Raw genomic sequence first — 7,660 nt, forward strand, 5'->3', positions numbered from 1 at the left:
TTGCCTCGTATACATGAAGCCCCTGGGTTCCATTCCTTAGTACCACATAAACAGAAAAAGCCAGAAGTGGAGCTGTGGCTCAAGTGGTAGAGTGCTAGCCTTGAGCAAAAAGAAGCCACGGGGGGCTGGGAATATGGCCTAGTGGCAAGTGCTTGCCTCCTATACATGAAGCCCTGGGTTCGATTCCTCAGCACCACATATATAGAAAACGGCCAAAAGTGGCACTGTGGTTCAAGTGGCAGAGTGCTAGCCTTGAGCAAAAACAAGCTAGGGACAGTGCTCAGGCCCTGAGGCCAAGCCCCAGAACTGGCAAAAAAAAAAAAAAAAAGCCAGGGACAGCCCTGAGTCCAAGCCCCAGGACTGGCAAAAGAAAAAAGAGAAAGAGAAAAGAAAAGCTGAAGGAAGGGTTAGTAGCTCACTCCAGTAACTCTAACTACCCTGGAGGTGAACATCCTGAAGGTCTTGGTTGGATACCATAAGATACGAACCCCACTAAAAAGCTGTACTTGTTGATTTGTGTCCATAATCCCCGCCATTTAGAAGGCGGAGATAGAAGGATCCTGTCCAAAGCCCATCCCGGGGGAAAGTGTGAGAACCTGACTGGAAAATAACTCAAGTAAAAAGGGCCAGAGGGTGTGACCCTGTGATAGAGTGCTTGCCTAGCAAGCAAGGCCCAGAGTTCCAAAAAAAAAAAAAAAGAGAGAGAAAGAAGTTAAAAGTATTCAGGTTGGAGCTAATCCATGACCACAAAGAGTTTGGTGAAGTTTGGATGACAAATGGCCTTTGACCAAAGAATGTTCCTGTGATAACAGAGGTCAAAACAAACAAAAATCTCATTTTCTCTTACAATTTAACAGAACTTTGTCTATTTTGATTGCTTGATAACTTTATATTTAACCTCCCTTAAACTAGGTTATGAAATTTCTACTGAATATAATGACTATTTATATGTCTTTAAAGGTTGACTCAGGAAATGTTAAAAAGAAAAACAAAAAACAACTCTTTAGTTTGGTAATCATTTTGATATTTCACATATAAACAAGGACATTGTTTCTTATGATCAGAACATACTAAGTTTTATTTCTAAATAATAAAGAAGTATAGAAAATGGGAGACCTATTTTGATGTAAAAGACATGGATTCTGTCTTCAGTATTTGTAGGACTTATTAGCCTCTAGCCTCAGTGCTATTTAAGTTTCAAGGCATGTGTGACTAGTTCACAACCCTAACCAAGCAGCAACAAAAGAATCCAAGCAGTGCCCAACCCACTTCAAAGCTGGATTATCCAGAATTGGTGTGGATACATCCTTAGGCAAAAAACAGGTATTGACTAGTGCAATATTACAAAGGAACTACTTGTCATTCCTACTGCGAATACAAAAATAATTTCTGGTGCAACTCCCTGAAAAATTCATTAAATTCTTTAAACAAATGTAATGAATCTTAAAGACAAGAGGAGAAAGGAAATCTGGTACATTCATTTTTTTTCCCATATATTTGAGAGGGAAATACAGTCTACCCAATGCCTAGCAATTGAGTAGTCAGATCAGTATGATTGAACAATAACCTTTGTTTCATCTGAACTTTTACCTGAAACATTTGTCAGTCAGTAGTTTAACAGTACAGCAGTTAAGAGCTCTTAGTCTACTGTGTAGTTGTTTAGAGTGTGATTTAATGCTGGCAAGATTGGTGGATCACATCTGTAATCCCAGGCAGAAATCTGTAGGATTGAGGTCAAGACCTGCCAGGCACTGGTGGCTCACACCTGTAATCCTACCTACTCAGGAGGTAAGACCTGGAGGATCATAGGTTAAAGCCAGCCTGAGCAGAAAAGTCCTTACGACTCCATCTGCAAAATAATCAGAAAAGGCCATTCTGGAGGCATAGCTCAAGTTGTAAGGGTCTGACTGAGCAAATGAGCTGACATTTTTTTTAGTTCAAACCCTGAAAAATATATTTACTGTTGTGAAAAATTGGCATTCAAATAAATTATCTCCCTACAGAACAGGCTGAAATATTTATTGGGGCACATTTGCCTTTTTTTTTTTTTTTTTGGTAACTCTTCTGAGGTTACAACTCAGGGCCTTATGTATAATAGATAAAACAGTCCCCCACTGAGCTATATTCCCTCCCTATAATGCTATATTTGTTTGAAAGCTGTATCAAAGCATATACTTCTTTTTGGCCATCTTTTAATCAGAGAGGGAAATGAAAAAAGGAAAACTCTGTAGCGTAAGGATTTTAAAAACATCTTAGGTAATAAGAGATTTCATTTCTCATAATACTTGACTAACAAAGTAAATCATAGATACAGGGAATAGATACATGCAACCTGCATTTTCTCTCTATGTGCCAATCCATCACAGTTCAGTCCATCTAAATAAGGAAAGAAGCAAACCAGCAAATGTATTGCTTTACATGTTATGTCTTTAAACCCTTATGATAATTCTATTCTGATTTCAACTATTTTATAAAAGGTTGAAACTTCAAAAAGTTTAAATGTTTTGTCTAAGATTATGAGGCTAATAAATGAAAAGGCTGAACTTTGACTTTATTTCTGTCTGATCCCCAAACCCATGCCTTTACCACTATATCACATTAATTCTATGGTATTATGAAAGGTGGAGAAAACGCATCATTCTAACTTTCGATCTTTCTTCTACACCTTCTAATTAAGCCAGGTATGGTAGTTCACAGCACTCAGGAAGCTGAGGTGGGAGAATTGATTGTCAGTTGGAAGCCAAGTTGGGCTACATGCATTCCCTCTCTCAAAAAATAAAAATAAACCTACTAATTAGCTTTCTGGGTGGAGTTATGCCTGTCTACCACCAAACTTATCTTCTTCTTTTATAACAGTTGGAGACATTTAATTTAAAACTTGTTTCCTGGCTTCTCCAATCATATTATTAGTTTCTTAGACAATGTAATTTCACACTAAAAGAAAATCTAACTTAATACATACCATTCATGTGGTCCAAATTTCAAACATGTACGATGAGCGAAAGAGTCCTTTTGCTTTGCCCACTGACTATCCATATTTTCTTTCATGAGCAAACCTCTATTAGGCTTTTCAATATCTTCTAGATATGAAAGAGACTTTGGGGTTTTTTTTTTTTGGAGGTACTGGGGTTTGAGCTGAAGGTATCATGTTTACTAGATCTACCACTAGAGCCATGCCCTCAGCCCTTTCTACTTTACTTATTTTTCAGGAAGGGCTAGCCTGAACTTCAATTGTTCTTCATACTCCCTCCAGTGTAGCCAGGATAATAGGCAAGCACCACCACTTCCAGCTTTTTTGTTGAGATGGGGTTTTGATAACTTTTCGCCCAGGCTAGCCTAAACCACTATCCTCCTGATCTTCACTTCCCAAATAACTGGATTACAAGTGTGAGTCATTGCACTTTTTCTATGTGTATGAGCAGTTTTATCCATGTCAATTCATTTTTACCCTTTTAACACAAATGACAGTATGTGGGGCTGGGAATATGGCCTAGTGGTAAAGTGCTTGCCTTGTATACATGAAGCCCTGGGTTCGAGTCCCCAGCACCGCATATATAGAAAAAGCCAGAAGTGGCGCTGTGGCTCAAGTGGCAGAGTGCTAGCCTTGAGCAAAAAGAAGCCAAGGAGAGTACTCAGGCCCTGAGTTCAAGCCCCAGGACTGGCAAAAAAAAAAAAACAAAACAAAACAAATGACAGTATGTTCTACATATGCATCTTGCTTTTTCCACTCTATTTAGAAATGTTATGTGCCAGTGTATAAAGAGCCTTGTTATTCTTGTTTACCATTTCATAGTATTCTACTGATTGTACCATGACTCTTTTAGAGGTGGGAAGTAATTATTAACAGTTCTACAATTATAGTAACTTTAAAACCCTCCAGAAATTGGTAGGCATATGTTAGTTGAATTGAAAAGCTAGACTTAGGCTACCACTTGGGTAGGATACTCTTAAATGTACCTAAAATATCTCTATATATGAAGTGAACATATAAAAATGAGGAGTCATGTCTGTATCTGGCACACCTCCAACACAGAGCCTATGAAAATTTTACTAAATTATTTGCAAAGTTTTCTACAGAGCACACCCTTCTTGAAAAGGAGCAAAATATATGTACCTACACACACACAAAGCCTGCTTGCCCCTAAGATGTTCATTCTTGCTAACTAAAAAGAATGAGGCAAGAGGACTGTGGGTGTGATTCGGTGGTAGAATACTTGATTAGCAAGTGTGAGGCCCTGGTTCTCAGCCCTGAGAAATAATTTAAAAAGAAAGAATGAGACATGACTGTTGCTTCTTCTGTTTACATACCTTTAGTGTCAAAAATGGAGTATTTTTTGTTTTTGTGTTTTTTGTTTGTCAGTTGTGGGGCTCAAACTCAGGACTTGGGCTCTGTCCCTGAACTATTTTGCTTAAGGATAGCACTCTGCCACTTTGAGCCACAGCTCCACTTCCAGTTTTCTGGTGGTTAATTGGAGAGCGGAGTCTCCTGGACTTTCCTGCCTTGGCTGGCTTCAAACTGTTACCCTCAGCTCTCAGCCTCCTGAGTAGCTAGGATTACAGGTATGAACCACCAGCCTCTGGCCAGATGAAGTTTTTGTTGTTGTTGTTTTCTGTTTTATTTTAATTTTTAGAAGGGGTTAAGAGCTAGGAATGTAGCCTAGTAGTAGAATACTTGCCTCTTATACATGAAGCCCTGGGTTCGATTCCTCAGCACCACATATATAGAAAAAACCAGAAATGGCACTGTTGCTTAAGTGGTAGAGTGCTAGCCTTGAGCAAAAAGAAGCCAGGGACAGTGCTCAAGCCCTGAGTTCAAGCCCCAGGACTGGCAAAAAAAAAAAGTGGTTAAGAACACAAATACACTTTTGGAATTAGTAAGGTTCTCAGCTGAGGAGACAGGAGGGGAAAATGGATATCCATTTTCCTCCTTGGGCTTCTGACTGTCAGATAAAGGGCAGCATATCACAGAGTTATTGGGGTCATGAGAATGAAGGAGTTGGTGAGGGGATCTCTGAGCCAAGAATCAGAAATAGCAGCTCTACTGTAGGTGGCGAGTGTACCTGTGTGGCCTAGAAAGTTTGTGTGTCCATTTGGCCATTCGAGGTATACTTTTAAGGTAGATAACTTCAGAGGCATTTCATATCACACAGAACATAGTCATCAGTTCACATCAAATACCACACCTTCACAGAAAAATTATAGTAGGTCATATGTAAAACCAAGATATTAATTAATAGTAATTATCTTTAGGTAATTATACAGAGATGTTTTAAATACTTCCCCTCCTCCTCCTCCTCCTCCTCCTCCTCCTCCTCCTCCTCCTCCTCCTCCTCCTCCTCTTCTCTTCTTTTAGCCAGTCCTGCAGCTTGAACTCAGGACCTAAGCACGGTCCCTGGCTTCTTTTTGCTCAAGCCTAGCTTGAGCCACAACACCACTTCTGGCTTTTTCTATGTATGTGGTGCTGGGGAATCAAACCCAGGGCTTCATGTATGCAAGGCAAACACTCTACCATATTCCCAGCCTCTTCCTCTCTTTTTTTTTTTTTTTTTTTTTTTTTTGGCCAGTCCTGGGGCTTGGACTCAGGGCCTGAGCTCTGTCCCTGGCTTCTTTTTGCTCAAGGCTAGCATTCTGCTACTTGAGCCACAGCGCCACTTATGGCCATTTTCTGTATATGTGGTGCTGGGGAATCGAACCCAGGGCCTCATGTATACGAGGCAAGTACTCTTGCCACTAGGCCATATCCCCAGCCCCTCTTCCTCTCTTCTTTTTTTTTTTTTTTTTTTGGCCAGTCCTGGGGCTTGGACTCAGGGCCTGAGCACTGTCCCTGGCTTCCTTTTGCTCAAGGCTAGCACTCTGCCACATGAGCCACAGCGCCACTTCTGGCCATTTTCTGTATATGTGGTGCTGGGGAATCGAACCCAGGGCCTCATGTATATGAGGCAGGCACTCTTGCCACTAGGCCATATCCCCAGCCCCTCTTCCTCTCTTCTTAATATTTGTATTTCCTAGCTTATTTTAATCTTTACAGTTTGCAAAGCTTTTGTGTATAATAAAAGTTGAAATATTTCAAATGACTACTAGAATTTGTATCTGTTCATGCAACCTACATTCAGTTCATGCTATGTTCTTAGCATTGTGCCTAGTATATTAGAAAACACATAAAAGTAGCAAAAGACTTAATGCACTTCCTTCCAATTATCCTGATGAATAATAAGTTTGATGATAAGTGACTAGGTAGGGGAAAAAAAACATGAAATAATAGAAAATAGGTGCTGTGGATGTGGCTTAGTTGTAGAGCACTTTCCTAAGCATGCAGAAGGCCTTGGGTTCAATCCATATCAATGCAAAGATAAAAATAGAATGATAGTAGGATATATAAAATGTATCTTTTGTGTGCACCTTGATCCCCAGCACCACTATAATAATAATAACAACAACAACAACAACAACAACAACAGTCTAAGCCAGTTTTTTAGGGGGGGAGGGGGTTGTGGGGCTTGAACTCAGGGCCTAGGCACTATCCCTGAGCTCTTTTTGATCAAGACTAGTGCTCTACCACTTTGAGCCACACTACCACTTCCAGTTTTTGAATAGTTAATTGGACATAAGAGTCTTGTTGGGGACAGCTGTGCCTTTAAGAGGGCACAGCTGGCTTTAGCCCACCCCCTCTCCTTCCGCCTTTAACTGGAAGAGAAGCGCCAGCCCCTGAGGGCGAGCACGTGTCTAGAGGAAGTCCCCTGACATCACTTGAGGGACAGCCCTTGTGGCCAACCAGTGGCCCCTCTCCTGTGCCCGCCTTTGGGGGTATATCTGTTGGCTCCTCATTTGAATAAACCAGAATGCCCCAGAGGCTTTCTCCAGGACTCCCACGCCCCCATGTCTTCCTTGGGCTGGGCGGGCATGGGGTCTTGCAACCACACGCGAACTGAGGCTACCTTGGGTCCCCGCTTCCGCAACTAATCCCTACTGGCCAGGGGGACTTGAGAGAGCGAGAAAGGATCCCACATGGAAGAGGCAGACAAGCCCAGGACCCCCTCCCACGTAGATGGGGGGTGGGGAAGAGCGAAGCCCGGCAGAGGCTCACAGGATTTTTCTGTCTAGCCTGCCTTCAAATCACAATCCTCAGATCTCAGCCTCTTGAGTAGCAAGGATTATAGACATGAGCCACCAGCGCCTGGCATCACATTTTTTATTTGTTTGTTTGTTGTGGGGCTTGAACTTAAGGCCTGGGTGCTATCCCTGAGCTTTTCTTCTCAAGGCTCTATCAGCTCCTGGCCTAGTCTAACCAACTTTAAGAAGTATTCAAGAGGGCTGGGGATATAGCCTAGTGGCAAGAGTGCCTGCCTCGGATACACGAGGCCCTAGGTTCGATTCCCCAGCACCACATATACAGAAAACGGCCAGAAGCGGCGCTGTGGCTCAAGTGGCAGAGTGCTATCCTTGAGCGGGAAGAAGCCAGGGACGGTGCTCTGTCCCTGAGTCCAAGGCCCAGGACTGGCCAAAAAAAAAAAAGAAGTATTCAAGAGAGGATAAACTTTTGCGGAAGTATTGAATAATTTTTTTAAAATAGTTTAAATAGAATGAATTTATTTAGGAAAAGGCTTGGATTGTGGACATTTTGAACTAAGACTGAATTTCAAATGACTAAGGCACTCCCACT

This window comes from Perognathus longimembris, chromosome 22 (assembly GCF_023159225.1).
Source record: "Perognathus longimembris pacificus isolate PPM17 chromosome 22, ASM2315922v1, whole genome shotgun sequence".
NCBI lineage: Eukaryota > Metazoa > Chordata > Mammalia > Rodentia > Heteromyidae > Perognathus > Perognathus longimembris.